General features: G+C 35.4%; 1 protein-coding gene across 1 annotated transcript in view; it reads right to left on the bottom strand.

Annotated features, from left to right (window-relative positions):
* LOC106459945 (tyrosine-protein phosphatase non-receptor type 4-like) overlaps positions 1-13,023 on the bottom strand; it is a 265,493-nt gene that overhangs the window by 238,959 nt on the left and 13,511 nt on the right. Inside the window, exon 3 of the mRNA XM_013919617.2 lies at positions 7,078-7,224. The gene's annotated coding sequence lies outside the window, so the exon portion shown is untranslated. The remainder of the gene's footprint in view (positions 1-7,077; positions 7,225-13,023) is intronic.

Here is a 13,023-nt window from a genome sequence, read left to right as displayed (position 1 = left end):
TTATGGTAGGTAATTCGAAGAAAAATAAAGTATTACTGTTTCTTATTTGTAAAAGGTTTAAGAGGAAAGACCACCAAATAATGAACTAATTCATCACAATACCTGAAAACTCTGACTTCACTTTTTTGAAAAATGAAATGTCTTTCCTTTTACTCCCGATCAACAATCAAATATCTTTTCTTGAATTATGAATAACACGAATAGATTGAAATATTTAATTAAATTATCTCAAAATAAACCTTCATTTTGATGCAATATTGAAATTAGCTTGAATTATTCATAACCTCTGAATGGTGGGTGACTCAACGGGTCACGGGTGGTCTAGTTAGCTACAAAGATGTATCTAAAATGTTCTTTCAACAGAATATGACGAAACAATGAAACAACGTGAGATCTTTCTAAAGATTATCTACACAATTAGCTAAAGCCACACTTAATGGGTCAACCACGGGTTTTTATTCTCAATAGTCCATAAAATAAGAGCGACTTGGAGTTCAATGGTTCGTTTTTTGTCACGTTTAGTTTTAAGTAAAACAGGTTTCATAATTTCTTTTCCAACTCTTTAGATTGATCACAATTAAGCTTATACGATTATAAGATGAGTAAGAGCTTAATATTTCAAAACACTTACTAATATCCTAATCCTATTACTTAATCGGGTTACAGAAACACTTAACTCTTTCTGCTCTTGAAATTTACAAGTATTTAAGGTACACTGTGAAAACAAATAGAAGTTATAAAATAAATAACTTGCAGCAAATAATGAAAAAAAAAAAGATCCCGTTTTTAAATATGTTAAGAAAACCTCACAAATATGAACATTCATACTCGGTAATAAATCAGTGGTAAATCATACCTTCTCTTCAACTGTAATTAGTTTTCATCATCAGTCAATCTACATGATGCAATTCAATCAAACCGGTCTGTGTAGCGTAATTCTCCGTACAAAATTTTCAGTAAGCAAGCCATATTTGCAGTCCTTCGTTTTATTTATTTCTCCGTTAAACAATTTAAAACTGTGGTATCTTGTTGCTTAAGAACAAGAAAACGAAAATGAAGCCAAGTAGCTCACTGGTTGTTTGATCATTCTTCCTGAATCAATGTAATATTTTGCAAATAAAAAAAACCCGGAACATGCAAATCATGTGAATCAATCATTGTTTACATTATGGTTTGAAAGAATAAAGATCCAACGTGAGAGTCACATGAATTCGTCATTATGTTTACATTATGGCTTGAAAAAAGCCATAATTACTAGTCATGTGCAGCGGTTATTATGTTCATATAATGGTTTGAAAGAATAGACTTGAACAAGAAAGTTAAGTGAATCAGTCATTATGTTTGTATTATAGTTTCCAAGATGAGATATCCGAATGTGCAAGTCATGTGAATCAGTCATTATATTTACAATACGGTTTGAAAGAACAAAGACCAGAACATGCAATTCACGTGAACCAAACACGATGATTACACTATGGTTTGAAAGAACAATGGCATGCAAGTACAAGCTACGTGAATTAGTTATTATATTTAGTACTATGGTTTGAAAGAACAAACACTCGAACAAGCAAATCGCATGAATAATCATTATATTTACATCTTGAAAGAACAAAGATCCAAACGTGCAATTCACGTGAATCAGTCACTTTGTTAACATTTGGGTTTGAAGGAACAAATACATGAATATGCAAGTCATGTGAATCTGACATATTGTTTACATTATGGTTTGAAAGAACAGTGCTCTGAAGCTGTAAGTCAAGTGAATCAACTATTAAGTTTGTAAAAAAGTGTAAAAGAATAATGTGCCAAATCATGCGAATCAATCATTATGTTTTTATTATAGGGTAAATGACTAACGCTCTGACTCAATCATTATGTTTGTATTATAACGTATAAAGAACAATGATCTGGATATAAATATGCTTTGTGAATCAGTCTCTGTGTAAGATTACACAAATCACTACCGTTTATTTGTCTTCTTTCCTGTAATGCATGAATCTCTCTTTGGGAAAAAATTAAAAACTACCAGTTATACCATTTTTTCAATTACATCTGATATGAAGGTCGCATACTGGCTTGAAAGATGCACTATGAAAAAAAAGTAAGAAAGCTTTAGGGTGACAAACTATATCAACTATAAGATTCATCTAATCAAAGGTGACAAGAGCCTCTCAAACCCATTACACTCAAATCAGCTTAACTGTTCCACAACCTTGTTAGCTCTTGCACCTTCTACTTATCCATTATTTTCTTCCATGTTCTTTCAGGCTTAAAATAAAAGATGTTTGAGTCAATCATTTAGGTAAATGACTCTTATCACCAAAGCTAAAATATGTGGAACCATAAACCATAAGAGGGGCAGTTTGGTGTTGAGGTGAGTGGCAAATGCATCCAGAAGAGGAGTACAAATTGGGAGCATACCCAATGATAAACTTGGGGAGCAAAAGACCACTCCATAGGTAAAATCTTGTCTGGATGAGATAAACAATCCGCTACAAGATTCAGAGAACCTGGGACATGACAGGCAAGAAGGCGGACTTGCTGAGAATGGATACAAAAAAGGAGATCCAACATTCAAAAGCAAAGCAATTGTGAACAGGTATCCTCTCCTCAATTAATGTAAGAGACAACATTCAAATTGTTGGAATGGATCATAGCAAACAGCCACTTACCAAAACTCGGAAATGATCCAAAGCAAAACAAACTGCAAGAAGTTCCAATAGCTTGATTTGTAGGGAAGATTCAACCAAAGTCCAACGAACTGCAATATCCTGAGAATCCATATAAGTTTCCATCCCATAAGAGATGCATCAGTGAACAGGTGCAAAACTGAACATGAATAAGGCAGAGAAATGCCAGGTGAGGTGTTGTCTCTGTTGATCCACTGAAGAAAAGTCTGCTTGGAAAGGAAGGAGGAGGATGGAATACAAAAGATCCCAAATGAGATTCCATTGACTGTGCAACACCCACTGAAGATCATACATGTGTGCACAACCCCAGGCTATAAGGGCATCCATTGATACCCAGGTGCCCAAAAGAGATAGAAGCTCAAACGAAGGAAGAGAAGGAGAGAATTTGGTTTTGGAAACCATGAGCTCAATCAACCTCAAATGAAAAGAAGGCTGGGCCCTGCTGAGAAAGGTGTTAAAAAACACCCCCAAATGGATAAGATACTGCATGGAGTCAAGATAGGGCTTCTCCAGCTTGACTAACCATCCTATACAAGCAGCCGCTTGTAGGAGGAAATGTGTATGAGTGTGAGAGGCTTGTTGGGATGGAGTTAAAAGTAGCCAGTCATCCATGTAGTGATGGACCACACGACAGAAGATGTAAGGCACCGATGCCAAACCAATAGGAAGAGCACAGAATTGGAAACTCGACTACCATGAACAAAACAAAGGTAACGTCTACAGGCATGAGAGATAGGGATATAAAGGTATGTATCTGAAATGTCACCCTTCATCATTCAGAGACCCGGAATGAACACACACCAAAGTGCGAGAAAGGACTCCGAGGGAGGTCAATGAATTGGTTGAGGATGGATAGGTCAGTGATAGGATGCCAATATCCAGTCTTTTTTGGGAACCATGAACAGGCAGGAACAAAACCCCGGACATGCTCATTCAATAGCATCCTTATGTAAAAGATATTGAACCACATCTGAGAGATGTTGGCAAGAAATGGAATCCCATGAAAGAGGGGAGGATCTTGAGGCAAAGAAAAATTAAGGAAATATCCTTCTGAAAGAAACTAAGTAATCCAGGGATCTCTGGTGAATGGATGTAACAGATGAACAAACCTGGCCAACCATACTTCTACTATGCAAAAACCCATGGGATAGTCACCAACACAAGTGACGTCAGAAAACACAGGGATGAGCAATTTGGTGGCTCACCACTGAAACCCAGGAATAAGGCACTGGGAGAGAAGAGGAATCAGGTGGGGTGAGACATGAGAATTGAATCAGGTAAGGGTTGGGAAAGATAGAAAAAAGGAGGTAGGGGAGGAATGTTGAAATGCAGCCTTCACCCAAGACTCCATTGTATCAGGAAGATCCCAAAATACCAAATGACACCAAAAGGCAGCCAATCAGAAGGCCCTTAAATAGGAAGCAAGATGTATGTGTGACAAGAGGGCATCCCTGTCAAGAAAATCTCAACAACAAAGGATTCATATATGCAGGGATAAGACTGAGGAAGGTAAATGTGCCAATGTGGAAAAGATAAGTGTGGAATTATCCACCAAAAACTCCTATGAGGAACAGTGGAGAGCCTCAGAGGTGAATGGAAGAAAGATAGCAGAAGACAGTGGTGAGTGTAAAATGAAGATGTGAAAACTGGACTGTGGAAAATCTTAAAGTAGTTTCTGGATCAGTTCCCCATGCTTGAATCAAAGACTCCAAACTCTGATAATCTAAATATAGAAAATCTGACCTATGATAGGCCAAAGAACAGGACTCAGATAAAGATAGAGGATGCAGCATGCTGGCACCCATATGTAACAGCGCTACAAATTGACCAGCATAAACTCGAATATTAGGAGAGGGGAGAACTAAATAATCCAACGAAGGTGCAGAATGAAAGAAGGAGGGGTAGAATCAAAAGACACAGGGAAAATTGACAAAAGGTAACATACATGGGAAATCATTCCAAAAAGTCAGCCAAAAGATAAGGTAAATCCAATAATGTAGCATGGGACTGCACTACAAAGAAAGGAGGTGGAAACAGATTGTCCAAGTATTCATTGTCTTGGCCCAATTCAACCAAGAATGGGATATCCAACCATGTTTCTGGAGACATAGCAAGTTGCATGAGAATTTGTAATCGCCATGTACCATGGCCTAGACCAGTGTTTCCCAAAGTGGGTGCCATGGCCCTCCTGGGGGATGTGAAACTTTTTCTGACAGGACCACCAAAAAAATGGGCCAAAAACAAAGATGCTGAATTAATTTTAATTCAAAATAAACAATAAACCAATAAGAATTATGTTGAATTAATTAAATGATACAGTATGTCATAAAGAGATGTTACTGTTTTTACTTTGGCACTGTTTTTCAACCACCATGCTAAAGTTACAGGTTGGGAGCCTCAAACTTTTTTATTCACAATAAGGGAGCCTCAGACTAAAAGAGTTTGGGAACCACTGGCCTAGAACTCCTCAGCAGAAAGTGTGGATCCCAAAGCCACAGAAGTAGTAGGTGAATGAGCAGTAGCAAGATTTACAACTGAAGTCTTTGCAGTGATGTTAAAGTGAGAGTTCATAACATGGAAATGTAAAAAAATATTCCACAAAAACTGAGTAAACAGAAATGAAATGACAACAAACTGAGTTGTCAAGCCCAATAGAATTAACTGAAAATTTGACATGAAAATGAAGAAAACTGCAGAGAAATTAAAGCACGACTGCACCCTAGAATGCCAACTTGAGAGGCGATGAAAGTACTCTACAGTATAGAGGGAACCAGTTGTGCTAGGAGGGTGTGTCACACTCCTATTGATGGAGGGTTGTCATATGCTTATTTGCATACTACAGTGCAGCTATACTATGTGTAAACACATGAGAGTAGGAGGGAGTATTAAGGCTAGTGGGGGCAAAAATTGTGCATACAGAGGGCAGCACAAGTTGAGAAAAGCTATTATGCAAGCAGAGGTAAGATATGGTGTCAGAATTACCATTATAGCTGTAGTCTGCAACCACCATATATCCCTTTGAAAAATGTTAGAACCTGCTCTGTACTAGTTTTAAAATTCTATAGTAATTATAGAACTATAATAAAATGCCTGGACTTTTGCTGATACTTAAACAGATATGTTTCCTCCAATATGATAATATACTTCTATTTGTTATATGCAAAATAGTTAATACTCATACAACTTTTGATTGTTGTTCAGCTGTGTTAGAGAAAAAATTGTGTACATGATTCTTGCTACACTTTTGTTGACTTAACCTGTGTGAATTATCTACTTTAGCTACAGTTGACTATTGCATTCTTTGATGACTTCCAATAACAAGGTGTTTAACATTCTTCAATACCTTTGCCAAGTTACTAGTATTATGTTTTCCCTATTGTAATCATGTCTTTCCTTGCTTTACTGACATGGTTCAGTACTACAGATATCCCTTTCTTAAAAATGCTAAAGTTAGTGTTTTGCAAATAGGAGAACTTTGCAACAGTAATTTCTGTAATTGGTCCTTCCTATCTAGAAAGACAGCACACTTTGCTGAATTGCAGCAAAAGTGTTAAAGTCTTTAACCTGTATAATTTAAAATTAAGGGAATTGCCAGGGGCAAAGTGATTGGTTATGCACATTGTTGACATATAAAACAAATAATTTTCTTCAGAATATATGTAATCTTGTTTGATGATTATATATCATAATCACCAGAATAAATGAAACTGTGTTTATGTTATCTTTTTATTTTACAGCTGATTTAAACAGTCTTCATGATGAACAAACATAGGTAAAATGGGCAGCAACTGCCTAGTCCTCTGTGACACTTGTGGAGAGTCTTGGAGAACTAATCTATGCTACTTTTCTATATTAGTCCTTTAACACTTTCTCAATAAGTGTCCTGCTGAATTTGGAAGTTGCTGCCTATTTCATCTTTGTTTGTTCATGTTTACATTTACTTACTGTAATCTATAGAAAAGATGAAAATCTATGTTTATGTTTATATACTATAATAAGCATATAACTGCTGCATAAAACTTATTTATTTAGTAGTCACAATAAAAAACATGTCTAAATATAACATTTAACTGAAGATATACAGTGCTTTCCCTTACATCCTTGCTGTAAAAACAAAGAAAATAAAACAATCACACTTTCAAATGGCTAGGTGCTTAAATACAAGAAATACTTTTGTTAGATATGTTTTTACTATCTACATAACAGCTAGCAAGAATTATTATCTATATATATATATATACATATATCTCTTGTTACTTACCACTAAAACTTTCTTTATAAGTAGTTTTGTCCTACATTTCTTTATTACTCCACCTTCTCTGTCAACCTCGTATTATTTCACTAATAATCCAGAGTTAAACTATAGAAAAATAGCTTAGAACCTTACCCCAGCGACCGAAGGCAGAATACTTGGAGGAAGACATTCAGGCAGTAAAGAACTGTAAAAGCCAGGTCTCAAGCTCCGTTACTGAAGCAATGGAACTCACTGTGCTGTAGTAACCATAGCAATAATCCATCCACCAACCAGATCAAACTGTAACAAATGTCAAAAATTACACAAGGTTCTCTGCATAAGACTTGGAACTTAAGTTTTACAAAGTTTTTCCAGTTTCACAACCTTACATGCTTATCATTTGATAATTTTACTTGTATTTCAGAAAGACATATATATATATACACACACACACATATATATGTTAAACTTTGTACTACTAAAATTAAGCAACTAACATACTATAATCAAGTCATTGTCCAACAATTTACAAATTCTAAAATCTATGTTTATTACTCAACTTGTTAGATGAAAACTAATTTACCATAATACAATTGGATAGAATTACATTAATAATGAAAATAAAGTTTAAAATATAATACTGGTCTAAACTTACACTATTAGGAATGACCAGATTTACTCAGAACAAAATTTATGGTAGTAAAACAAACCAAACTTTGAAGTGTTACAAAAGATCAGATTAAGTTTCATGAAGACTCAGATTTATAATAATATATAGAGCTAGATTTATAGTATCAAAAGTTTTGTTACATTAAAAACCAAATTCAAAGTATTATCAAACTGAGAACTATAGTATTCTGAAGGAACAGATTTGTAATGCTACCAAGTCATAAATGTAAGACATTACAAAAATAGATTTATAGTAAAATATATTTCATGTTACTATAGATAAAATCCTCTGTAGCATTTTATTTCTGGTCCATTGTGACATTTTATAGTTTTGTAAATGTGATTTTTTGTTGTACTATAAATCACAGTGTTACCAAGAGTCTAATTCACATTAATTACCAATGTTCAAGTTTATAATATTATCACGAACTAGATTTACAACAATGGTAATTCAAAGAGCTCAATTTACAGTTTTACCAGGAATCATATTTTACTATTGCAATGACTGAAACTTACTGTGTTATCAAGGACTATATTCATGACAACAAAAATTAATTAATGTATTACATTTCAAAGACAAAACTTACAATGTTACCAAGGGTAAGTGTTTAAAAAGACTTAATTTGCAATATTATCATTAACTACATTCACACTATTACACACTCACACAAATAAAGTATTAGTATAAATAACTTCCATTCTCATAAATTTTCAGCATACACAGAAAATAAATGCCATTATTATGCAAAAACTTTCTTACATTCTGTTTCAGTTCCATACTTGTTTATGTACAAACTATAGGTCATTGGTGTTATAATCTTACTACATCCTGTTTTTTACCAGCATATACAGTGAAACCTTGTTAATCCAAATGCACTTGTAATAAAGTAGTTCCTGCAGATTTTTGAGACATTCAGTTGGTCGAATCAGTCATTTTGAACACAACAGACACTTTATTAATAGCATACATTTTCTATTGGTAAATGAATTGGTGCAAACTAGTAAGGATGGCTATGCAACTGGTAAACAAAAAACAAGTATGTAAAATAAACTTATCAGTTTATTATTTTATACATCATCAATAATTACACAACTTCCATGATAAAAGTAGCATAATATGTCATTATCTTCATACAGATTATCATTCTGCTCAAACCATGACTTAACTTATATAATACAAAATACATATTACATGTATTGCTTTCTTGTACAAATAAACATTACATTTTAATGATACTGATATTTCTCCATGTTTTTGTCTTGAAACATTTTGACTTGATTGTAACATAAATTACTCTGGTAGCCACTCAAATCTGTTATAATAATTAATAATGGATTATTTATTAAATTTCCAGTTGTGAAGATTTATCTTTATAAAAAATCATCCTAATTGTGAATAATCCAAATTATCAATATCCTGACTAACAAGGTTTCACTGTATACAAAAATCAAGCATCATTAGTGTTTAATTACTTTATTGCATCTCATTTTACTTTCCAGAACTAAAGCCACATCATTAATATCTAGTAACCTTACTACATCATGTAATACTTTCCAACACAACAACTACACATCATTAGCATGTAACAATTTTTGTCTTCTTTTTCAACAGTTAAACTCTGGAATCTTCACATTTCAGATTAAAATGTAGTGATGATTTAACCAAAAGCAGTCAGAACAAGGCTCCTTTTTACAGATATTACTATAAAATGCATAATACTATATTCGATAGGTAAACAGAGAACATATTCATCCCTGTGATCTAATGAGATCAGAAACTGTAAAATAACTGATGGATACCTTTAAAAACTAAAACAAATTATTGCTGTTGGGTGTTCAGCTTCCTTTTATCATCAACAGTATTTCAAATAAATAAACTGAAATGTTACCCATAACAGTCAACCATACATCATGCTTGAATAGGGTCAAGTCATCAACTACATATCATAGAAAGAAAAGTTGACACCTATTAGTCAACTAGGTGTCCTACAAAAACACTTTGGAAACAAGAGGGAATCCTCAATAGCCATGGCTGTAATTAGATCTCAAATTGATTATGAGATGGAGCTATAAGCTAAAAGTTTGCACTTCAAAAAAACTCAGAGACATTCTATGAGCCACTATGCCGCAGCTAAAATTAAATAAGATAATGATTTGTAAAGAGGAAACCATATCATCAACCTGTTTTTGATTTTTTATGTTACATGTCTATATAAAGAGACAGAAGTATACATTTTCCAACACTGAAAATAAATTTCCAGCAGATACTCACATCTAGCTTTCCTGCCCTCTACATGAGAACATTTCCACGCAGCACTAGCCTAGAGGCTCCCACCTAATCTCTCATGTTTCAACATGATATTGCTATGTTGTTGCATGTAAATGAGCATGTGACAACCCTCCACCAATAGGAATGTAGCTGGGTCTTCTAGTGCAGTTGACTCCCTCTATACTGATTGTTCAATCAACACTTTGAGATTAGGTAAAAAATAAGATCACCTGAAGTGGGAAGGAAGAGTGGGAAGTGTGAGAAGCAGTGAGTATCTATGAGAAATATATTTTCAGTGTTGGAAAATGTTAATTTCTGATATGATACGTAACCTCTTCTCACATCCAGCTAGAATCCCAGTGTTGAAAAGGTGGAGAGATTGGTGCAAACCTATACCTATATGAGCCCCCTTTAGAAAGCACCTCATTGTGACGTGAAGAGAACCCATGGAATACAACACCCTATTTCCTGAAACAGTATAAGGGTATATTAATGGGAGACCACACCTTGACTGTACCAGGGTACATTTTTCACCCAGAAAGGAAGTGTTGCAAGGATGGGTGGAAGACACAAGCACAATCCAAAACCTGCATCATGTTTTTAAAAGTTTTATATGTGTAGTGTGGCAAGGGCACATCAACCGTACGTGTAGGTAAACTCCAGTCTAAAATTAGGTGGCACCGAGAATTCAGCTTCCATACAGCAGTAGGAGGAAGGTCCCTAACATCTTCATCTGAAGCCCAATAAGGAAGAACAGGAAAGTCACATCTACTCTGCAACTGAATGAAGACTTATGTAGGCTGATCCTGCCCCAATCTAACACCAGACCACCCAAGAACCTGACTTCCAGGTAGTGGTAGGATGGGGAAAAGTTAGCCAGATGGTTGAGCTGTACTACACGAATAAACACCACTACTCTATTCTCTACTGAGTGAAATTGGTCATACTCAAGAGACATCCTCCAGGTCTATCACCCAAGCAGTTTGGAACTGGTGAGTGTCAAGGACACCCATGTTTCACTGGAAGAAAAAAAAGGTATGAAAGTGTAGTGGGGAGTCTGGAAGAGCACATCATTATAATACTGTACAACAAGTGACCACTAACACCCCTGGATGCTGAGGAGATGGAAAAGTGAAAATAAGCATCAGAAACATTGATCTTAAACATCCAAAATCTCAGAGATAAAGACAACTGGAAGGTGAGATAACTCCTCATGGTAAACTGATGGATATAGATATGATGACAACTGGATGCCAATCTGCAGCGTAATGGGAATCAGCACACAGATGGGAATGAAATCCCAGAAAAGGGAAAGAAACCCTTCTGATAGCATCCATGGCCAAATAGTCTGACACCAGCTTGGAGAGATGATGATGGGAGACACAATTCCCTGTAGGAGGGAAAGGAATTGGAACAGGAGACAGGGGGGGGGGAGGTAAAATGATGGGTTAATGCAAATGGTTAGAACATGTAGTCCTCAACAGTCAACCTCAAAAAGAATCCACAGATCCACAAATCGAGTCTGAGCCCTGTAGATAAACACAAACAAGACTATTGAAACTGAAATCTATGCACAGTGGAAGAAGAGGAAAGAAATAGAAGAACAGGGAGCAGAAAGGAGTTGGGAGGATGGAAGATAACAACTATAAAAGGAGGAGCTTGGAAAAGATGGGATACAAGGGTAGTCAAGGAACAATGTTGGCACATGGCTACAGCCTGTAACTACAAAGAATCAGGTACCCCACCAAAAACCCACTGGCAGAAAAATGGAGCCAGATGAAGGTCCCTGAGATAAGAGGAAGGTAGATGCCCCAAGTTGATGTCCAATACTTTTTAAATATTTGTACATACCTGGTTACTACTTTCAACTTACTGACATCTCCAACTGTGACATGCAAGATTCAAACACTTGACAAAACACCCCCTATTGAAAAGTAATGGAACATTCCAAATTTCCAGTCACTCTGTTGTCATGCACTCTTATGATCTCCCCCAAACAATGAGCTAATACACAGTGCAGTACTAACAGGGAGCCACATAGAGTATCACCCCGAGAACTTCACAGGAAAAGTTCTCACAGATCTCCAGCAAAAACACAGTGTGAATTAGCTCTGTGCATTGGGTGCTGCTAATGTATAGTCTGTAATGAAAAGGATGTGCTTCATGATATGCAGAGCATTGTTTTTTAACTTTTCTTTGGTTCAGTGTATCAACTTATGTATTTATTTATTTCTCGGCAATCGATTTTCAGTGATTGAGAAATTCAACAATCCTATCTATTCCGATTGTTGCTTGATTATGCAACAATCAGCCCAAGTCCGATTATAGATAAAACAATGCATAATATCAAAGAATACCTTTAAATGAACATAAAATAATGATTTAAAAACAGTAATAATAATGCAATTATCATTATCATCTCTCTGATACATTTTTCACATCTATTTCATTACTTAATTTCACCAGGCATAGCAAGAAATGCTAACCATGAGCTGCTATCATTCCTAGTGTTAAGGAGAAGCTAACACCTAACACCTGTGGTCTCTTTGACCTACTGCTCTCTGTACCAGCCAGGTCTGTTAAGGCAAAGAGAGGATTCAGCAAGAGGAAGATGATTAAGACCAATTTGAGATCTTGTCTAGGAGATGACAGGATCTTTGATCAGCTTCTGGTCATGCTCCACTCACCTTCAATAAGCGACTTTGATCAAATAGCAAGAATCCATCTTTGGAACTCAGGATCACTTCGCACAAGGAGACCAAGTGCTGGAAGAGTACAGATTGAGAAGTAGGTGCTAGAGAGTGACGAAGAAGGGGACGAAGGAAGAATCCAATAAACTGATGTTGGGACATCATCACATACTGACACTGATGCATACTAGATTTCTTTCATTGTTTATTTTGTTTAGGAAAGGGCACTAACTCATCACCACCTAAAACATTTTAGAGATATTTGCATGTTTTTCATATGTTGCTAATTTGAGTATTTTGCTTATTGCAAATTCAAATTCATGAACAATTAATTAACAGCTGTTTCAGAATATGAAAGAACTGATACTTTAAAGTTAGTGGTAATGTATATTTGTATATTTTTCCATCTCTCTATATCTTTCAATATTGTATTGACAAATATGTATCAGCACAGGCTCAGTCCATAGGACT

Source organism: Limulus polyphemus, unplaced genomic scaffold (genome assembly GCF_000517525.1).
Source record: "Limulus polyphemus unplaced genomic scaffold, Limulus_polyphemus-2.1.2 Scaffold685, whole genome shotgun sequence".
In the NCBI taxonomy this organism is placed as follows: domain Eukaryota; kingdom Metazoa; phylum Arthropoda; class Merostomata; order Xiphosura; family Limulidae; genus Limulus; species Limulus polyphemus.
This window is presented reverse-complemented; position numbering and strand designations above follow the sequence as displayed.